Genomic DNA, 22,511 nt, shown 5'->3' on the forward strand with positions numbered 1-22,511 from the left:
TCTATATTTTTCAAAAACAGTCACTGCAAGAAGGAAGAGACTTAAGAACTAAGACCTTATGTTTAGGACTGGAGATCAGAATAAATCTTTAGCTGAAAGATAAGGCTCAGCAGCAATATGCAGGATTCAAAAAAATAAGAAGAAATTCTGAAACCAAGGAGTCATGCACAAACTGCTGTCTCTTAAAGGCCAAAGGCCAGTATATTGATTTTCAGTGTGGGAAATATACCCAAGGATTTTTGCCTTCCCAGAACTTACTGGATACTTTGTGAGATGCCAGCTCAGTTTGAGGGCATACATGGAGGTCTCATCCATGAACCTGTAAATCACATCAATAATGCCAACTGTATGGATTCAGCTTTTGTTTGAGCCAAGTGTCTGAATCCCATGTTTTGGGGAGATACTGTGCATGGTAGAGTCTCTGTGTGTTCATTTACTGGAGTGAAAAGTGATGGTTTAAACCTCTGAACTTCCACTGTGCTAGAAATCTACTTCCTGTTACAAAGATGCTTAAAATGAAAATGTTTTAAACTTTAAATAGTCTACAACATGGAGAAAAGGATGAAAAGAGATGCCTGAATTGCACTGTACTCTCATCCAAAGTAAAGTAGTACCTCATTGTTGGGTAATCTAGGGTCATCACTTTATTAATATTTACCAAAACATTTATTTTTCCCTGAGCAGTAGCTCCAGTATCATAATCTGTGACACAACACTGGGGCCATTCAGTACTCATTTTGCAGAGAATCCCATATAGAACACCAATGGGACAGCAGATATTGGCTTATTTCTCTGTGACATCCCAGCCATGTCTTCTGATAGCCAGTCACTGTTGCACTGCCCTTCTTCTTTTGCACCCCATGGCCAATTGTGAGATAAGGAAAAGACAGACATGTGTGGAAGAAACAGGCTTAGAATGGTACCTCAGGTTGGCTTTCTGTTTGCTAGCTCCTCTTCTTCTTCCTTCTCCTCACTTGGGAGTGAATAAACCAGTTGGCTAGCTGAGTGAAAGAGATGTTTGAAATGCCGTTTGTAAGATGATGCTGGAAGGTTTGATCCTTATGGTTTACCAACCCCAAAGGGTGCTGTCATTTGGGTCTCGGCTTACTACTCCATTGCCTTCCAGATATTTTTAAGGACAAATCTCAGAGTCCCAGGGTGAGGAAGACTGTTATAAAGGTTTTTGGAGGAATAATGAGTTTGCATAGCAGAAAGGTAGGCAAGGTAGCATCCCTAAGAAGAAAGGCAGTGTCATTTCAGAGTATCAGTCAAGCACCCTACAAATTCTGAAACCAACTGTATTTTCTCAATTCAGTGTGTTCAGCTTGAAGGATTAAAGATGCTAAACATGTAGGGTGCTTAATGGGGGGCTCCAGGATAGCATGCAGCCCCTCCCCAGGTCTTGGATGGCCCTAGAACCCTTCCAAAGTTGCTGCTATGCTCAAATGGGCAGTGTTCCAATGCTATTTATTCTATTTAGATTTCAAACAAACTCAGTTTATTTAGCCTGACCCACTAGAGGTGTGCAGAATTGAAAGTATCCAATTCTTATGCTAATTTTTCTGTTTGTCAAATAGGAATTATCCTAGGCCTACCTGCTTTTTTCAGCATCTAGCCTGCCACTCTAAAGCCAAGGATGAAAGTTAGCTTGAAGCACTTTTCACCATCCTTTCCTAAAGGATTAAGCTGGCTGCCCTCACTCCCAAGGACAACATCAAGCTGCAAGGCTGGTTTGATGAGCTGGTGTAGGCCAGCTCCCTGCCCACTGGGGCATAACTCACCTTTATATGAAGTTTTAGCAATCGTTTTATTATCTTTTTCACTTCAAAATCTCCCAAAGTTGCCCACCTTATCTCTTGCTCATTTCTCATTATAAGGGACCATTCTTTGGTTTTGATACAGTGGTTTCAGTGATGGGTTTGATGTAGTGCAGCATAGTGTATCTGCAAGAAGTCTTGCCCAAAGCAGATACTGTGGTGACATGCTTAACCAAGTTACTGAATTAATCAATTTTTCTGGGTTCACACAGTATATTGAATTATAAACCAGACAAAGTTTGCAGAGCACCAAGCTGTGAAAACCAAAAAAGCTAAAGAAGAGTAAGATTAACCAAACTGCAGATGTAACTCTTACTTCTTTAACTGATCTGCTTAAGCAAGTTGTTTGAATTTTAGTATATTAATAGCTAGTTTCAGTCCCTACCCACCATTTTTTCTGAGTGCTTGCTGCATGCAGAGGGACATTAGATCAGTTGAACAGCTATTGCTTAATGACAAGAAATGACTAAAGCTATCAAGTTTCATTATGCTTTTGGGGTGATGTTATTTCAGGGAACACAGAACACTAAAAGGACATTGCTGAGTGGGAATGTGAATGCAAGAAGAAGGACAAGTTGAAAAGCACACATTTCTTCCTTATGTTGACAACAATGGAAACTATTAACATACATTCCCCCAGTTCAGCTATGTTGCATGCAGAGAATCAGACATCCCAGATACTAAAGCATGCTATATGAAAATCTCTTTACCTATGATTCAGGTGTCAGGATTTTATTCATGTAGCCTTGGGTATTTAGCAATATCACCCTTAAGGGAAAAGAGACTTTCTTGGATTTAGACTGGACAATTTCCCCCTTGATCCAGTGGATCAATTTAATTCAATACAATTGTTAAATGGCCAACACCACAAATTTGTAGAAAAAGCTGTGCCTGACCTGTAAGCAAAGTAGCTGTGGATCCTCACTCAGTCCTGGTCAGCAAAGCCTACAAATTCAACCATAGCAACTCTCTTGATTACCTTCCAAAGATGGCTTTAAATACAAAGCAACTGCTTCAACTAGAAACTAACAGTAGAATTTCCATCTGTAAAATGTGTAAAAGCAATGATGTGAAGTGTGACTGAATACCTCGCTTTAAGTATCTTTCCTAACAACTTGTCATGTACTCTCACAAAATGAGATATCTAAGTCCAGCCTGAAGTTCAGGAAATGCTTAGAATGCTAGTTTCAGTGGGCTTGTATAATTTTAACCATGATCTGGTTCATTTATTTACTTATCTAGCAACATATACATGCCACCTCAATCTGAAAGATTCTGGGTAGGCATACCTCTGGGAGCAATATGTTGCATAATGTGGGAGCCAGTACCCAGAAGGCCTGCCTTTTGCCTGTACTTCTTCTACTAGCCATGGGAGGGGGACCTGAAGCAGGCCCCATCTTCATGCCAAGATTGAATGCACAGGATCATATATAGTAATGTGCTCCCTAATATAACCCAGAGCCATGCCATGTGGTAATTTATCCCTTGCCAGTGTAATGAGCATAGAATTCAGGTGACTCTACAGTAACATCTTTCCACTGCTAAAATTCTGGTGGCTTTATTGTGTACCAGTTTCAACTCTGGGTCATCTTTAATGCAGCAATCTAACCATGGGGTAATCAAGGTGCGAATTATTGTTGCCAAGGCTTCTTAGTCCAGGTATGGCTGTAATTGTTACAACAGCTGAAGCTGGACAAAGACCTCCCTGGCCATGGCTTCCACTTGCTGTTCAAGCAGAAGCCATGAGTCCAGAAGGATCCCTAGGCCAAGGGCCTGTTCTTTAAGGCTCAGTGTGATCCTGTCTAGAGCAACTACTGATGTTTCTGGCTACCCAAGACATTTACAGATGATCAGCAGCTTTTTCCTGCTTGGGTTTAATCTGAGCTTGTTTCTCCCCAACTTAGTTACTTATAGTCTTCAGTGCAAGACCTGTGCAGCTTCTCCAGCTTGGCCTGGGGGGCAATATATAATTAAGTGATGAGACCTCTGCACTGCTTTCATATCAAAGTTAAATAGCATGCAGGAGACGACCAAGCTCTGGGAGATTCCCCAGTGGAACTGCTCCCATGACTATTAACAGGAACTGTTTGCTCAGGTAGGAGTAGAATCATTGCAAAACGCTCCCCCAACACTGAGCCCTTGCAAACAGTCAGAAGGATATCATGGTAGATAGTATTAAATGCCACTGAAAGGTTTAACAGGAGAGGAAGGGACATGCTCCCTCCATCCAGGCCCCAACAAAGATTATCTACCAAGGCAACCAGTGCAGTTTCTCTCCTATTTCTATGTCTGAAGTCTGACTGAAAGCATTCTAGGTAATCTGCTTTCTCTAACCAAGATTTACTGAATACATGATAACTGAATGAAGTTACATGACATCCTATAGTTTACAAACTATAGTGACTTCATTTCCACAATACACAAATCGAAAACCAAATAAATCATATTATGGATTAGTATGCTTTATCAGTGTGGCTTATATCTTGCCTTTAAGCATGTGTGCAGTCCATTTTAAGGAAAGAAACTTAACATTTGAGAAGAAGAAGCTTTTGCAGCAAAGAGCAGTTAAGGAACACAGAGTTATATCCAGGGCAATAGCTGGCAATATGAATTGTTCTTCCATGTTTAGTTTAAAGTACATTTGTCTAAAGGAAGTTGAGTGACAGCTATTAGTCCTTAGTGATTGACAGTGGTTTGGTAGTCTCAGCCTTTGAAACTTTGAGATTTGCTGAATCTCTTCATCCCTTGGATAGGGCTCAGGCTGTAAATTGTTTTTCCATTGGACATGCATTGATCTTTAGATCTTATGCAGGTACACAGAATGGACAGCTGCAGGATCCAGGTATGAAGAATGACCTTATCAGAAGCAGAGCTTAGAATGGAGCTTTGGCTTTTTAGGTATAGCCTTAATACTTTTTTCCTGGTTGCTCTAAGCAAAAGGGGGAAAGCCACAATTTAAACAGCAACAGCTCAAAAGGGCAAATTAAAGAAATGATAGAATAATATAAGACTATATTATCATGCACACCTTCAGCACGAAAGACTTGACCATTTGGCTTTAGACAAGTCTGACTGCTTTCCCCACATACTTAAAAACAAAGATAATAAAATAAAAAGAACTGTGAATATCAAATAATTTGCTTCATAGAGGGTAATTGTTGCCGCTGCTGTTGATATTCAAAAATTGCTGAAAGAGCCACCGTTCCATTTCCTGCAGGAACTCCTTTTGAATTGGGAAATATCTGCTGGACCTGAAGATGAAAGAACAATTAAACTGCAGTGCAGAAAGCATTTTCTCCCAACTGGGCATATTTAGCAGCTGCCTTTCACAGCAATCATTCATCCGTCTCGCCCAGCTTTGCTCCTAGGGCTGACTGCAGAAGCTCTGTCAGGTTGCCAGCAGACACCACTTTGAACTAGACTGAAGCCGGGACTTCCTGTGTGCACCTGACGTGCTCTTCCTGTCAAAATGCAGCTTCTGGATAGCACCGGCAGGCAGCCTTGGGAAATTCAATCGTGTGATGTCCAGTATGGACCTCTGCACTTTTCTTAATAATCTGTGGGTATAAATTTAGTTGAGTGCTGGCTTTTGCCCTTTCCAAAAGTTCTGGACACTGTTCTGAATTCAAAATGAAATACATTTAGAAGTGTGTGTTTTGAAAGTGTGTGTGTGTGCAATAAGGCTTTTTAACGATGGATCTACATTTTTAAAAATAGATCTTTTGTTGTTGTTAATGTTTGTTGTTATGTTTATTTGTTTAACCTTAATAATATTTTTAGGGTTCTTTTCCTTTCCTTTTATTGTCATTATTTTCTTTTGCATTTATTGTTTTGACAATAAAAAATCAAATATGAATGAAAATTCTTTGTTGAGGCGAGGGAGCCTTAATTCCCTTGCCCTGTAGCTTGGAAAGAATTGGTGGGGAAAGTGTTGGTTCTTTTTTAAAAAAAATCTCTTTAGGCAATGAATGCTTTAATTAAGCTATTAGGCAGTTATTAAGTTGATTGCAAAGTAAGCCATCCACCACGAGGCATGCATTCACTCTCTCTCTCGGCGTACATGCTGCTGCCTGGAACAGCTGCATTTAGACATAGCAAGTGTTGGAAAGTTTGGCAAAACTGGCATAATCAGCCTTTCTGAATGGCTGCAGTTGACCTAGCGCCCGCCATGTTAGCCAGAAGGCAGCTCACCCAAATGATTCCCATAGAATTATTGAGATACTGGAATCAATTAGATTCCTTGCTGTGGTCCATTTGTAAACCAAAGGATCAAGGAGTTGTTACAATAAAAAGTTAAGGAAGATGAACAGATACTTGCCTGCTTCTATGACCGGGTACATTTGCAACTTCTGTAATGCATGGAGAAAATAATAACCCCTTTGATTTGTTAGAAATGCAATCCAGTGGCTCAGCGCTGCCTGCAGCAGGATTTGTTAGATTTATTGTAAACTCCTTCTCCTTGTATTGGAGCTGTATATATTTTAATTCCTTACTGATGCACAAGTTCCATTCGTATTACAGCAGATGAGAGTATGGCGAGAAAAGAAAAAAGAAAAGAAAAAGAAATGCACCATGAAGGGAAATCAGAAGACATGATGCAAAAGTGAGCTGGACATGATGACACCTTAATTGTGGTTCAGTTGGTATTCTTTCTCAAAAACATTGCATTTGTTGCAGCCTAGTATTAAAAAGTTCTGAAATGTATAATGTAAGTGAAAGAAGGAAAGCTCAACTAAAAGACAAGGAGATCTAATTGTATATGTCTGTTTCTTAGGAACAGGTATCCCAGCTTTCATATTTCCATGGCAAAGCCTGAAAGCACAGGTGCGTGATCATTAACTTGGGTGAAAAAAATCATTTTAATTCAGCCTTCTGCTCAAGCTCCCAATTGCAAGATCCAGCAGGCTAAGCCTTACAGCTCAAATGCTTGGTAACTAAATGCCTGCGTGGTGGGTGGGCTGACTTACTGAAATACTGTAGCTTCTTTAACTTTAGAACTAGCTTGGTATGCCTGAATGTCACATAGCTTCATTTGAGAGAAGGGAGCTGCATCGCTTAGTCACTGCAGGGAGAAAGAAAGAGAGAACTTCATCTTCAGGAGTTTTGGGATATATCTGACCTTAGATTGGAAACTGGCCTCTTAGTAATACGTTATGTTTGATGTTCTCAAAGCATGGTTTCTCTGTTCAGCCCTGGAAATCTTCTTTCTGTCTCTGGCAATCATCTTGACAAGCTTCGGCTAGATGACTTTCCTCCCAAATGTTCCACGTTTGTGTGATGCTTTATATGTTCTCCACCGAGAATTTTAGCACAAATCTTACTGTCAATAGTACTGTGCTTGGAATGACTTTACCCCATCTGTCCCTTGTTCTTGCTTTCTGGCTTCAGCCTTACCTTCCAATATCCCTCATCAAGTATGTTTGACCAGAAACATCGGTACTCTGTGCTGCTTATTCATAAGTTCAATACTTTTTAACTGAACATTGCATTGATTCAACAGGTTGCTAGAAACAGTAAGCAGAATCAATCAACATGTTGCTAGGAATAGTATAGGGTTTCTAAGCTGGTTTTCATATAAGCATGATGCTCTGGATATATAGGCAATACTAGACATTCTTAAGATCATTTTTATGTTACATACATCAGTGGTCATGCATTTTCCCTCCAGCGCAGACTTTCTCAGCTGGTGTTCTGCGAGAGATCATAAGAAGAAAAAAAAATGTTTTTGAAGCCACACTATGCTAATACTCACAGGGGTAGGGACTTTTACATGCTGCAACTCAACTGAGGGCCTGTCAATTTGCTGTTGTTGTAAATGTGGTAAAATGTGGATTGGGTAGGCTAGAAGTTAATTGAATTGTGAAATTTTCATATTTTTTGTGATTTTTATGCAGGGCTCTCCTGATACCTGAACATTATTTCAAGGGTTCCTCCAGGCTAAAATGGTTGAGAAAAGCAGCTCTTATACTGGTTCCCAAATAAACAGAAGAAGGCAACTGTCCCCAGGCAAGTTAAAACTCCTGATTTACTCTAGGCTGGCTGGGTGTTTCTAAGCCTTTCTGCCCAGAATTTTATGTCCCTTGCTCTCAGTCCAACTCAGGAAAAAGTAAAAATAGAAAGTATTTGCTATCAGTGAATGTTAGATCAAAATCCTTGCTTTCAATGAATCCACTTTTAAAATTGGCAGGATTCAGCTCTGCCAGAAAGTATCATCTACGTTGTCCCTTCTAACACAGTTAGAGGCCCTTCCCATTTAAAATCAGAGTGTAAAGAAACTAAACTATTGAATACATTTCTTTGACTCTATGAGGTCTTATCTGTTCAGAAGTTCTTACAGATTATCCTCCAAGTTGAATCAGATGTCCTGGATCTAGTTGGAATTAAATTAGACTATTATCTGAAGAAATACACTGTGCCTGAGCTGTGTCTTGTGGTAGTGCCTAATGCTAATCCTCCCTTTGCAAAAATGAGATGTTTGGTTTGCTTATAAAATAGGCATGGAAAAGCCCTTTTGGATAGGTCTGGAATTTTAAGATCACATCATGGATACTCTTGAAAGATACTCTTGCCATGGTGAAAGTGGGCAGTGACAAAGCACACTGATCAACAAACTGAAAAAGTTCCCTTCTGCCATTCTCTTTAGTTTCCTCAAGACACTTCCTACCACTGCCTCCCCAGTTTGGCTTTTGCTTTAGCTGGTGGATATATTTCTGAATAAAACACTTAAAATTAAGTCTGGTGGGAAAGAAGGCCTGCCAGAGACCTGGGGAGGGGTCCATGGGCTGACCGGCCCTTACAACCACCTGATTGTCTTCTAACCAGACTGCAATTTCTAGCCAGACAACATTGCTTTTGAGTGGGTTTTACAAGTATTTTCAGGAAATGTTGACAAGACTCAAATAGGTTTTATGATGAGCAATGAGATATTTTCCCATCTTTACCATAAATCCTTTGTCCTGAACTCAAAACCTTTATCCAGGGTTGAAAACAGAATTGAGCCATCAGAGACCTATAAAGGGGGAAATGGTTTAGCTTTCCAGGTGAGTAAGAGTTAACATGTTTTGTTTGTCATTGAGAGAAAGCTGAAATAAAACCTGAAGGTGAAATGTTTCAGAGCAGTAATCCCACAATGGACTGAAGAGACCTGAAATTGAAACCTACATAGTCCAAATAAAAATAATTGCAAGTGAGGAGAGCAGAAAAAAGAAGCCATGCTCCAGAAATTTCTTGTACTTTTTTCAAAGATTTTTTTAAAAAAGCAATGCACGCTTTTGAGCTTGGATACTTTGCTATCTGTGTTACACAGATTCTACCTACAATGAAGTCTTCAAAAAGAACCTAAGGTCTTGATAATTTTGATGCCAAATATGGGAATTATGATGAAATCAAGCACCTGATTGCTATTGGATTGGCATGTCATGCCACCCAACAGCACCATTTCACGACTGTGACCCCAAAATATCTGAAAATGTGTCACATTTGAAACAATATCAGAAGAAGTAATGTTTCAGGTTGAAGATACTATTGCCAATGACTCCTCAGACAAGTGCAAAAGGTTTTGTTCAGTAAAACTGTAAAAACTTTACAAACTAGCTTTTCTTAAAAGGAAACTCAACAAATATTTTCACAAATGAGTTTGATAGTCATACACATCCCTTTTCTAGTGTATTCATGGCAATGCCATTAAGAACCTGTGGACTTCATTGGTTTTTGAGTGTTGTTCTTGTTTTTATCATATAATGCAAGCATGCAACTATACCTGTCAATGTTTTTTCCTCAGAGCAAATGCATACATGACACAAGAAGAACCCTGCTTAATTTGATCAGCCACAGATGTCCACAGCTAATCACAGTGATGGAGAAATGATAACATGTATGTAGTGACATCACAAACCGAACCCCAATGTTATGTATTTGTGTCTTGTGGGGTTTGGGTCCTGATATCAGGATGCATGTTTTCCCATTTGCTTCTTCCCCTTGCAGATGCCTATGAGATAGGTGAGATCCTACTGGCACAGAGTCATCAATATGCATATGATACCCAGCTTCACATTTCAACCTGGACAGGCAATGCCATGGAGGTCCTGCCCTGCTGCCTGGAGGCTGTTGGGTCTGGATCCAGAGGAAGAGGCTTAGGTTCAACCCAAGCAAGACTGAGTGGCTTTGGATTCAAGAAGCTTCCATTTCCAGGGATTTTCCATATTCAGTTCTCAGTGGGATTGCGCTTTCCAAGGTAGAACAAGTGCATAATTTAGGAGTCTTCCTGGACTCTCAGCTCTTATTTGATGAGCAGTTAGCTTGACAAGCAAGTGACCAAGAGAGCCCTTGCACAAATCATGGTTTGTTTGGGAGGGTTGGGCCTTGGAAGCACTATTTGACTGTGTTTCTAGCCTTTTCTGTCTGGTTATGCTCAGAAGGAGGTGCTTGGAAACTACTGTTTGACAAATGAGTTGAATTATGGTATTCCATAGGATCCATCTTGTCTCCAGTGCTGCTTAACTTCCACATGAAATTGTAAAGCTTTGGATTAAGATACCCTTGAAGGTTGGTTAATCTCAATAATGGGATAGATAAGGGAGAACAAGCTGAAGTTACGTCTATGCAAAATGGCACTGTTGTTTATAAAGAAAAAGGCTGGATTCTGGGACTGAGGCGTAGCTTGGTTTAGGTGGGGTTGTGCTCCCCAGGAAGGCTCATAGTTTGGTGGTGATCCTTGACATCCTTCTGTCATTGGATCTGTAGCTGTAGTGAAGTTCCCATTTGCACAGTCATGGCTAGTGCTCCTACTGAGACTTTTCCTGAGCTGGTTTCACTTACTGACAGTACACACACCTTGATTATATTGACTACTGCAAGGTACTTCATGTGGTGCTACCCTTAAAAAACATCTGGAAATGGCAAATGGTGCCAAATTAGGTGACCAGGCTGCAGACCTGTGCATTATACAGATATCATGTCATGCCTGTACTAAAAGATCTGCATTTGCTACCAACTGCCTACGGAGCACAATATAAAGTGCTCGTGCTGACCTTTAATGCCCTACACAGCTATTTAATGTTGGATTATCTATTGGATTGCCTCTCCTACTATGAATCTGCCTAGTTATGCAGACCAGCAAGAGAGGCCTTTCTGAAGATGTCCCTGCTTCCAGGAACAAAAACTGCAAGTACTTGGAAAAGAGTCTTCTTCTGAATGGCTCCCAGGCTATGGAATGTACTCTCTGAGGAGAAGCATTTAGCTCCCACTTTCCCAATATTTAAAAAAGTAATAAAAATATATCTCTTTTGCCAAGCATTTAACTGCTTATTATTTTAATTATTGGTTTTAATTTTGATTTTGACTAATTGTATTAATTTTGATCAATTTAGATTTGGGAATTTTTTAAAAAAATTACAAGCTGCTTTGAGCATTGGAATAATGAGAAAAACAGCGTATAAATTGTCTCTCTTTCACCACCTCTTGAGATAATGGTAGAAGTTCATTTTTGTGTTTCCTCATTTCCCCACTAGCTTGGTTAGGGAGACAAAACTCTGAATGAGGTGAAGGTAGAAAATAATAACAGAGGTGAAAAAATTCAAGATCCTGTTAAGAAGAACAGTTGACTCTTCCTTTGCCCCTGAATTCTTGATTTTCCCTACAAATAACCTGACTCTGTACAACCCCCTGGTTTCTTTAATTCCTCAGCCCTCTGCTTTTTGTCCTTTTGTTTTCATCTCCACTGGTTTTTGTCAGTCTGGCCTGGGTTTTGATCCTGGCACACTCCAGATTTGGCTTGGGAACTGGGAGATTGTAAGGGGTGTGATGAGTTTGGTGATACATATTTGGGGGCCCGTTTGGCTGGGCCTCCTGGCTGCTCATTGTAGGTGCAGGAGGAGCTAGAGATTGCTCTGGCTAGGAAGGTGGGTATGGAAGTGGGGTGGATGGTCCTATGGCCTGGAATGAGGAAAGGGGGTGGATAGGAAAGAGCAGGTGCTACCATTAGTATTGTGAAAGGTAGAAAAAGATACTCCAGGAACTTGAGGCCAGGCTAATCCTGGGGTCAGCAGGTTCAATGGTTGTGATCAATCCTGTTGGCCAGCCCTCAGTGCTCACCTCTGAGGCTAGGACATTGAATCCTTGGTGACCCTGCTCTCTGATTGCTGCTATTAAATGTGTCAATGCATAATAAATCCAAGGTGGAGAACAGTACTATCAGTCTTTGTGTTCATCAGATCACTCTCTGATATCCTGTGGCTTAGTGGTATTTCCCTTATGCACAGGGAGGTAGAATCTATTAGAAGAGTTTCAGATGATGCTTGCAGTTTTCCCCCAGAATCTGATGGGCTGTAGAGCTAAAGCCTTTGTAACTGCCTGGAATGGGGAGATTACTGGGGCCTTTGACCAGGTCACTCCTATGTAGCCTCTCTGTGGATGTTGATCCTGGGTGGGTTTTTCCAAGGAACTCCAGGCAATGGAATGCCAGAAGAGATGCCTAGAGTACTGCTGGAGGAAAACAAAGAGTGAATCCAACCAAGTACATGTACAAACCCACTTTAGAGATTACATTGTGGCAATAAGGGTGGCAAAAGGTAGCTTTTTTTTTTCTCCACCCTACCATATCTTCTGATAGCTGATGACTGGCTCTCTTTCAGTTATCCTGCTCTTTGCTGGGCAGGATGAACTTCAAGCCCATTTATTGGGCTACCGTGAAGAACATTCTAGGCATCTAGTGATTAAGATCATTCAGATTCACTTGGAGTTGGACTCCAACTACACAGGTCTAGACATAGTGGCTGAGGCATGGTCTGGCTTGGTTATGTAGGAGGAGTTTGATCCTGTGACTCCTGAGGAAGTGGACAAGATCCTCAGGACTATCAAACCAGCCACCTGTTTACTAGATCCTTGTCCCTCCTGGCTTGTGAAGGCTGCTTGGGAGGTGATAAGTGGTTAGACCCATGTGTTGGTGTCAGTCTCCGAGAAAGAGAGAGAAAGAGCAGTTACAACTGCCTTGAAAGCAGCAATGGTACTGCCCTCCTAAAGATGCATTACTGGATCTATCAGCTCTGGACAATTCTCATCCAGTTTCCAACCTTCTTTTTCTGGGGACAGTTTTTGAGAAGGTGGTTGGGTTGCAGTTACAGAGGATCCTGGATGTAGGAGATTATCTAGACTCTTTTCAATCAGATTTCAGGTCAGGACACAGTACCGAGGCAGTACTGATCACACTTGTTGATGATCTTTGCAGATCTGGGATAGCAGTGGTGCAACCATCCTGGCCTTCCTAGATCTCTTGGCCACAGTATCCTTTAGGACTAGCTGTGGAGTATGGAAATGGGGAGCACACTGTTGCAGTGGTTCTCCTCCTTTTTCTGTGGCCACTTCCATTCAGTGTTGATGGGGGGGGGGGGAGAGAGGTCAAGCCCCAAGCCCCTGGTGTGTGAGGATCCTTAGAACTTGGTGCTTTTGCTCCTCCTATTTAACATCTACATGAGGCTGTTGGGAAAGGTCATCGATCAGTTTGGGGTCAGGTGTCACCAATATGCTGATGATACCCAGCTCAAACCTGGTGGCTCTTGAGGTCTTGTTCCAATGCCTGGAGTCTTTGGGGGTCTGAATGGGGCTCAGGCTCAACTCTAGCAAGTCCAAGTGTCTTAGGTGTTTGGTCCTTCATTTTCCACCTTTAGCCTTGAGTGGGACTGCACTGCCCTTCTCAGACTTATGTGCAACTTGGGAATCATCCTGGACTCTCAGCTGCTACACAAGGAGCAAGTAGCAGCTCTGACCAGGAGGGCCTCTGCAGAGGTTCAGCTTATATACCAGCTGCACCCATTCCTTGAGTGGGAGGCCCTCCTCACAGTCACTCATGCTTTGGTCACCTTGCTGTGGGACTACTGCAGTGTGCTTTACAGGGGGCTATGCATGCAAACCATGCAAAAGCTACAGGTGGTCCAGAATGCTGTGACACAAGCAGTAATGGGCAAGCTTTACTGTAATACCCTGCTACAAGAGCTGCACTGGTTGCCACTTGGCTTCGTGGTGAAATTCAAGGTGCTGGTGATCACCTATCAGGCCCTACACAGCAAAGGAACTGCCTATCTCCTGTAGTATATGGCTATTAGCTCCAACAGGACTGGTCTACTCCATGTCCCAGCACTTAACTCTGCTACTGTTTCTGCCTTATGGAACATCATCCCCCTAGAGATTTGGATGGCCCTTTGCCTGCCTTCAGGCAATCTTTAAAAACTTAGTTGTTTTTCCAGGCCTGAAGCTAAGTGGTTTTGGGTAGGTGTTTGAGTAGGTCCCCTTTTAGTAATATGTGAAATGGAAGAATGATGTATTTTCTGTGGTTTCCCTCCACCTGCTGTATGTATTTTACTCCATACTTTGTTTCCTCTCCCCCCACCCCCAGCCATTTTTTATTGTGCTTTTAGAATCATTTGTTAGTTGGATAGCTGAGAAATGGCAATTAAATTAAATTACTTAAATTATTAGAGGGAAAATCCTACAGGTGCCAAATCAGGACATGAGGGTTGAGACCAAACGTAAGCTGAGGACCCACACTGGTCCTCAGTTGGAGACCTGACTCACTTTCCTAAATAAATAAATAAATAAATAAATAAATAAGGAAGATAAAAACTAATATAAAGTAAGAAAAAGAAAAGAAAAAGAAAGAAAGAAATCAAAGAGAAAGCTAAAAGTGCAAGAAAGGGGAAAGAAGTAAAAGAAAAATAGAAAAGAAAGAAAAAAGATACAAAGAAGTGGCTTCTGATCTTTACAGCAGTTATAAGTACAGTTATAAATTTACCTCTTACTCTAAGGTGACAACATAACTCTCTTCTTTCTATAATCTATCCTGTCTAATCCTCAAAACCATAAATCATAAATTCGTTTTTTTCTGTTTTATGCAAAAAGTCCATAAGGGGCTTCCAGTCAGCAATCAATGTAGATATTGTCTTTCCTCTGATCAAAGAAGTCAATCTGGCCATCTCAGCAAGTTCCATCATCCTCGCCAACCATTCCTCCATGGTGGGTAATGCCGAATCTTTCCATCTTTGTGCCTGCACTACTTTTTCCTGCTTCAGTAACAGAAATATCTGTTCTTCTGGAGGTAGGAAAACAGCTCTCAAGATGTCAGACTGAGTGATACAACTTAATTTTCCCCATGTGAATTTAGATGACCTTCACATTGATCCAGGGGGAACTTCGGAAAGCTCACCTGTGTTTACCTGGCCGTCAATATTCTGAGCTGGATGAAAAAGCCATGGCTTGTACGGAGTCTTTCTGTGTTCCTGGGAGAAGAGAAAAGGAAGGAAGGAAGGAAGGAAGGGCATGGTGCTGAGAAAAGTGCTGGCATGTCATAGTGACTGTCAGGCTTGCTTGGCCTTTAGAGGGTTTTATATAGAAGACTCCTGATGCGTTAGCACTATTGCTGACTTCTGGAAGTAGGCCATCCTAAGGTTAAAATGAGAAGTTAAACTCACCATTTCATTTCAGAAATGGAAAGATTTACCGAGTAGGCAAGAGTCCAGCCATAGATTTGACTTCATGATTAATGATTTTAGTGAGTCTGGAAATTTCTGTCATCCTTCAATGCCAAAAATAAGTTTACTAGACTTCACATCGGACTTAGTTCCTATATATTCTGGAGCTAATAGGACAACATAGGTCAGAATAATGTGTGTGTGTGCTTTTTAAGATTAGCTAGAGGGATGTCATAAGTACTTAATTAATCTGGGAATGAAAACTTGCCATTTATCATTCCTCAGCCTTCAGAACAGACACATGGGGGGGGGAGTGTCAATTCTTTTTTATCTTATGGTAAAACTGGAACAATTTCAATATGTCCCTGGATAATAAGAGCAATTCTCTCTTGCCTTTCTGGAAAAAGAAAACAATAGGAACAAAGCTGGATGGAGGAATGTGGAGTTTGCTGTCACCCACTCACAATCCTCTGAAATGAACTCATCAACCCACATCCTTTCTTGATTTTAAAGAGTTGTTCACTTTGTGTGAAAAAATAAGGAATATTTTGCTCTTAGTTGATAACAATGCATATCAACAGTACATATTAAAATATAGGTGAGTAGGGAGACAGTGGGAAAAAAGAAGTGGGTTTGAGACTTCAGAGTTTGAATAAAAGGTGAAAGATTTATACTATCTAAAGAGAAGGCAGAGTTTAAGTTACTTATTGGTGTCCTTGTATACTTTTTATGTAGTGAGGAGAAGAGGATAGATGTGCAGATTAAAATAGGATTTCCAAAAAGCACTGCAGAACAGCAGGTGTTTCTCTGCCCAGTACTATTCTGGGTGCATATATTAAAGTAGCCACCTTAGATATTTAATAAATTAAGTCCGAATCCCATTCTCCACTGAATCTTCAGAATTTTGCCAGAAAAACTATTTCATGTTCCCACGAGTCCTCCTGAAATGCCCAGATTCATTTCTGACAGAAGCCATGGCAGAATTCTTTTTTAGGAAGGAAAAGTGAAACTATGTATACAATACAAACTTAATTTAACTTAATTTTATTTCATTCTATTTTAATTTAATTAATTTCAATTTGTATGACCACCCATCTCAACATTAGCTAACAACAATTAAAGGATAAAACCAAACAACAGCATAAGAATATATACATAATCATCAGCTAGGATAAAACTATAGATAAACATCTGAAATCCAGTAATAATATAACTATCTCATGGGCTGTGCCCCGCATTCCAACCTCCATGCCCTTTAACATAGCCACGTCCTCAAGCCATATGAATGGCTAGCAGGCTAGGGGCTAGTTTGATCTCTGAGGGGTTCTGTGCCACAACCGAAACTGGTCTCTTCCTGGGTCTCCACAGATGGCACTCTCTAATGGATGGGACCTGTATCATGCCTCTCTTGCTGGATCTAATGAGACAGGTAGAACAACTGGGGAGAGGTAGTCCCTCAGATACCTGACCCAATACCACGAAGGGCTTTATAGGTAATACAATGAAGGGCATCTTCAACTGAACCTGGAAGCAAACTGGCAACCAAAGCAGCTTATGGAGGTGTGACGTGCTGATCAAAGAGAGTGCATAACTGCTCATACTGCTGCATTTTGAACCAGCTACAGCTTCCAGATGCTGTTCAAGGGCAATCCCATGTATAGCACATTGCAGTAGTTCATTCAGGAGGTGACTAAGAAAGGAGTGGCAGTGAACAGGGCCTCTTTCTCCTAGGAATGAACACAATTGGACACAACACAAAGATGGGGCAAAAGCCCTTGTAGCCACAGCTGCTACCTGTTCCTGAAACAGGAGCTGCAAGTCCAGGAGAACCCCCAAATTGCTCACTGGTTCTGTTTGGGATAGTGCAATCCCATCCAGAACTAAAGATGGAAAGTCCTCAGAACCTGGAGGCTCTAGAACCAAAGCTATTGAGTTCTACTAAGCTTGAACTGAAGCCTGTTCTTTTCCACTAAAGCCACACAATCTCCAGACTCTGAGATAGAACTTCCATGGCATCACTTGGGCTGAAGATATAAAGCTTGGGTGAGGTATCATCAGTCAGGTTCACTCCTTGTTGCCCTCCAATGTACTCTAGGTATTCTTCACCCATGTAATCTCCTTCAGCTCCTCAGTAAACCAAGGGGAGTTTCATGATCCATGGGAAGAGGGTGGTTGCATGGGCACAATCTGATCCAAGGCCCCCACTGCTCTCTCATTCCATGTACCGATCAGGACTTCTGTTGGGTGGTACAGCAGACCATCAGGAACAACCCCAAACTCCATCTCAAACCCAGGGAGGTCCATTATTTCCCTGGAGTAGAATGATTGAATTGGTCCAGCCTCCTTGGGAGAGTGTGGACAGGCCCAGAGAACTCCAGAGCTATCAAGAGAGTGATCTGACCATAGCAGGGGAGCAGTAGAAGCCTCTCCCAGCTCAAAATCACATTGCCATTGCTCCAACAATAAAACCGGATCAGGCTTATGACTATTGTCATGTGTTGGGCCCACAATAACCTGTGTTAGCCCCATGACGATCATGATGCCCATAAACTCCTAAACTGCTTTAGACCTGCCTCCAGAGAAGGCAGGTTGAAGTCCCCTAGAACCATAAGCCTCAGGAACTCCAGTTCCAACCATGGAGTTCAGGAACTCAGGAAGAGAGATTCATGTGCAGCAGAAAGGTTGGTACCATAGCAACAATCCCAACTGATCCTTAGAGCAAAGCCTAAATAACAAGGTCTTGCTCTAGTGATCTGTGGAGCAGTGACTCTGAACACCACCAGAGAATCTTGGATAACCATACCCATTCCTTTGCCCTTGCAGGACAGGCTTATTTCTGAAGGGAACAACCCCCCTCAGAGCCCAGCCAGGTTTTGATACACATCAAGTCAGCCCTCTAATCTGTGATCAGATCACAGATGAGGGCACCCTTGTTATAGACTAACCTGGCATTCAGCAACAACAACTGAAAGCTAGGGCCTCTGAAGGTCTGCTGACTGGGAAACAGGGTCAAGCACAGGAGGTGGAATGTAACAGTGGTATAAGACCCCACAAGTGGCCCATCCCATGTCTGCCACCATACCTCTCCTTATCATCACCACAGTGATGTTCTGGCCCATCCTTAAGCCCCCCAAAATCTCCCCTCCCCCAACCCATACTGGTTCATCCCCAGGTTAGAGGGTCCTGATTGCATTACTTAACCAAGAATCCAACATCCTCCTTCTTGGGCTATCTGGGTTCCTATGTGGTTCTGTTCATACACTCAGCACCTCAGGCTACCCTAGACTGTGCCCCACTGCAACCAAGCATCCCCCTCCCACCAGGCAACCCAAGCCAGCCCCCTCTCACTCACTATTTTATACTGTATTTTTTTGCTGGGTTGATTGTTAATGTTTTGTGACTTTGAATTAGTAAGTGGGTAAACCCCGCATACAAATTTATTGGGGAAGCAGAGCAAGAAGGAAATTCTGTTTTCCAAAGCTGTAACCACATTCACACATTCAGGCTTTAAACAAATCCAGGTTCCTGGCTCATGTGGAAATTGAATGGGCAGATACCTGCAGGAGGCAGCATTGTCTGAATGAAGTCTGCAGGGGCAGCCAGGGCTGAACCAGAACACTTACTTGGTCAGCACCCCCATTGTATTATCACCAAACAGAGCTTTTGTGCTTGAAGAGTGGCATAATTGGTTATAATCCATGTTGTTGTTTCATATTTTATTAATCAGTCATCTATTCTAGAGAAATTCCCTGTAGAGCTCTTCAAAATCTGGATGGGAATCTTTCATTTTACCTGTCCGTGACAATTCACATTTGTTTCTAAGATTATATTGGCATAAATTAAGGCAGCTCTTTTCCCTGCATTCTCCCATTTTTGCATTACACACGACAGCTGGTCTGGGCTCCTTTTTTCTTTTTCACCAGGGCACTGATGTGCCAATATCTTATTCCTAGCACTTTCTTTTACCGCTGATTGATTCCATTCGTATGGTTCCCCATCTCAACAACTGACTCCGGGTGGCAAACAAATTTAAAAATAAAATAAAGACAATTACAAGAATATAAAAATTAAAATACAGAAAGTCCCTCCCCCCCCCCAACACTTTTGCTCTATTTTCATACGTCTATTTCCAATTTGATAGAAAGAAGCACCCGGCTTTTCACGCTCCAGTCGTTCATACGCTAATAGATCTGAGGCAAATATGGGAACCCTTGCATAACTGGCTCGGGGGAGCCGGGGCAGGACGGTGGGGGTGGGGGGACTCTGGCATAACATTTTCTGAATCCTAGAATAGACAGACACAGAATGTAATATAGCATTTCTCCTCTTGCTGGTATTGGATCAGTGCAGGATGCAGATTTTGGCTTGGTTCATAAAATACTTCAATCCAAAATATAGCTTCTTTGTTTGTAAGTCAGTGAGATGTGCAAGCCTAGCCCACTGTGGCTTATTCCATAAACTAAAATGACTGAATCTTGGTTTAGTGTATCTATTTCCACTGCTATTGTTGGATGTTTTTTTCTCAGCACAACTGAGACTCATCTCTTATTTTCTGAACTTGGCAGAAGATGTCAGGAATGCTCTGGAGGCCAAACTGGGCTCTGGGGAATGGATCTGGCCCACAGATCGTGCTCTGCGGTTCCTGGCTTAATGGGTCGTACAAGTATACAAGCTGTCGCTGTAAAAATGGGAGAAAGTGTTAAATGAGAGTTCAAAGAGTTAAACAGGCATGATGTTGTACAATAGAAATGGACCTTTTATGCTTGTAAAACTACAGGTTTGTAGCTATGTTCTGTTGTTTACAACTGATACAAAAAGTATTACTGTAATCATTGGGGTGTAGCTTCTTTTGGTATCATTCCCTGTCAGAGAGATTTCTATTTCTAATTTTTCCCAGTTGAATAAGCATGTTGATAGTGGGCTGGTATCAATAGCTGGGTGGGAGAAAACGTCAGCTCGGATCCCATTTGTTTTTCATGCTGAGCAAAATGGTACTGGGGTGCCTTTTGCTTTTTCATATATTTCCAGCATACCCCTGGCTGGGCATGACTTCTGCTGAACTGCTCTGAGATATCAGTGTTTTTCTAGCCTCCTTTCTGCGACCAAAGCCACACAAACGAACAGCCCAGACACCTTGCCTCTCTTAGGAGCAGGCTAAGGAAGACCCACCTGGGCTCCCTAGCGCTGATCGTCTATCCAGCCATAATCTTGGAATGCCATTCCCAGGAGACGGGATCTGTTTCACTAAATCCGTTGCTAGCATCTAGAAATGGGATATTCTAGGGCTGAAAATAATGCAGTGCGCTTCATAAAACAAAACATCCCTTTAAACCTGCCTACGTCATGCCAATGTGAAGGTTTTAGGTTTCAAAAACGCTAAACAAGTCATGTAGTGAGCAATAGTCTAATGAGCATTTCTTTCAAATTAGAGGTCCTGGCAATCTTTGTATTTTTTTTTTCCCCCATTCCGTTTTCTTTTATTTGCAATAGTGGGAATATATGCCTCCCTCTCGATTAATTTATTTTCTAATTTGCGCAGTTTTAATCATAATTCTTTTGTTGTGAGCGTCACCAGTTGTGTAACATCTCTTGAGGGATACATTTGTGAGCTATGTTTTGTTGTGGAATTAGCAGGTGCAGCCAGGAAAGAAAAATAGTTTGCTAATTTTTCAAAAGTTTGCCGGGTTTTTTTTTTTTTTTTTTGGTTGATAAGGGATTGTGGCAGTGACACAGCAGAGAGATTGTCTGAGGTAGCGAACAAGAATTTTTTAAATATTGTTCACTAAACACATAGGTATCAATTATTTGAAAATATTTTTTACTCATTTCAAAGGGAGTTAACCCTATGTGACTCACTAAAAATCTACATTATTTTATCTGCAACATAGCCATTGCTAGGAATAATTCATTATAAGTTTTCTAACAATATTCCAGAATCTCAATTATTTTCTAGCATCCCACCAAAAAAGAGAATCTCTCTCATAGGATGACTGCAAAAAGTTATATTGTAAGGTTTAAAGGTCTGTGACAACCTTTTGAGAATTATCATAAATCCTTTAACTGTTCAGTTATCAACTTCATATTCTCTGCATTCAGATCTTGTGACTTGGTTCCACAGAATCTGAAAGATAAACTTGTTAAATTTACACAGTACAGATATACCATAATCAGAATCCTTTTACTGTGAAATTATTGCTTTGATTTCTGTGAGATTACCAGTGGGTTAATGAAGCAAACCCTAGATCTCTTCAGAGATCTTCAAATTTGGAGTGTTCTATAATGTGCAAAGCCCTCTTACACATTAATAAGGTAGAAATAGAAGAATGTTAAAATCTTGATAGCTATTTTTGGGGAATCCTTCCCATTTGGGGCAGGAAAATATTTAAGACAGACAAATGGATGGTTTAAATTTTCCCTGGAACTGGGGACATGATGCAAGGCAGAGGGGCAGGGCTAAGAATCCATCAGATCTTCTACCAAATTCCCTATCCAGGCAATGATATGCCTAATTTTAAGGCTTGTCAAAATTAGGATTACCTGGTACTGGATGGTATTTAGGAGGGCAAACTCCCCTTTAAAGGCTTAAATCTCTGGCCTCAAAAGGGCAAAAGTTGAACCATTCTACATTTCTTGGGCTTCTCTATTAGGAACCATAGGATTGTTCCTTATGTGACTGGGTGAGGAATAAGTTTCATAAACTTCAGATCAGCCCCTGTTGGGTAAGTTAAGATCTTATACTTGTGTTGCCTACCCCCACCACTTTAAGAGATATTTAATGCTGCCATTACACGCAGCAAATAACACACAAGCTCTGCACTGATCTCTAGAAGGAGGCATTTTTCTCTTTGCTTTCCCTTCACTTATCCAGCAATGGAGCAATTGTACTGTTGTGCAAGAATCTGTGCATACATATATGACCAAAGCATATAAAAATGTGCTTTGGTCACATTTTTACATTCCGGTTATTCCTAAGGTGCCTTCTGTCACAGTCAGCCATAAAAAGGCAATGTAGATCCTTAATCAGTATTTCCGCCCTATGCCTCGCACCATCACAGACAACTCTTCTTGACCCAGCAATGGGATTCCTGGAAAAGTAGTCCATGTGGGGAGAAGTACAGGACCTTTCTTCTAAATAAAAACCAGGAAGAGTTATTTTTCAGGGGATGTGTGTTGTGGGAGGGGAAATACGCAAACCCTAACCTAACATTTATTGTTCCTTTCTTATTTAAAAAGA

The sequence above is a fragment of the Python bivittatus genome, unplaced genomic scaffold, assembly GCF_059951505.1.
Source record: "Python bivittatus isolate LINGU-HERP-01145 unplaced genomic scaffold, Pbiv_v1 ctg000020_np1212, whole genome shotgun sequence".
In the NCBI taxonomy this organism is placed as follows: domain Eukaryota; kingdom Metazoa; phylum Chordata; class Lepidosauria; order Squamata; family Pythonidae; genus Python; species Python bivittatus.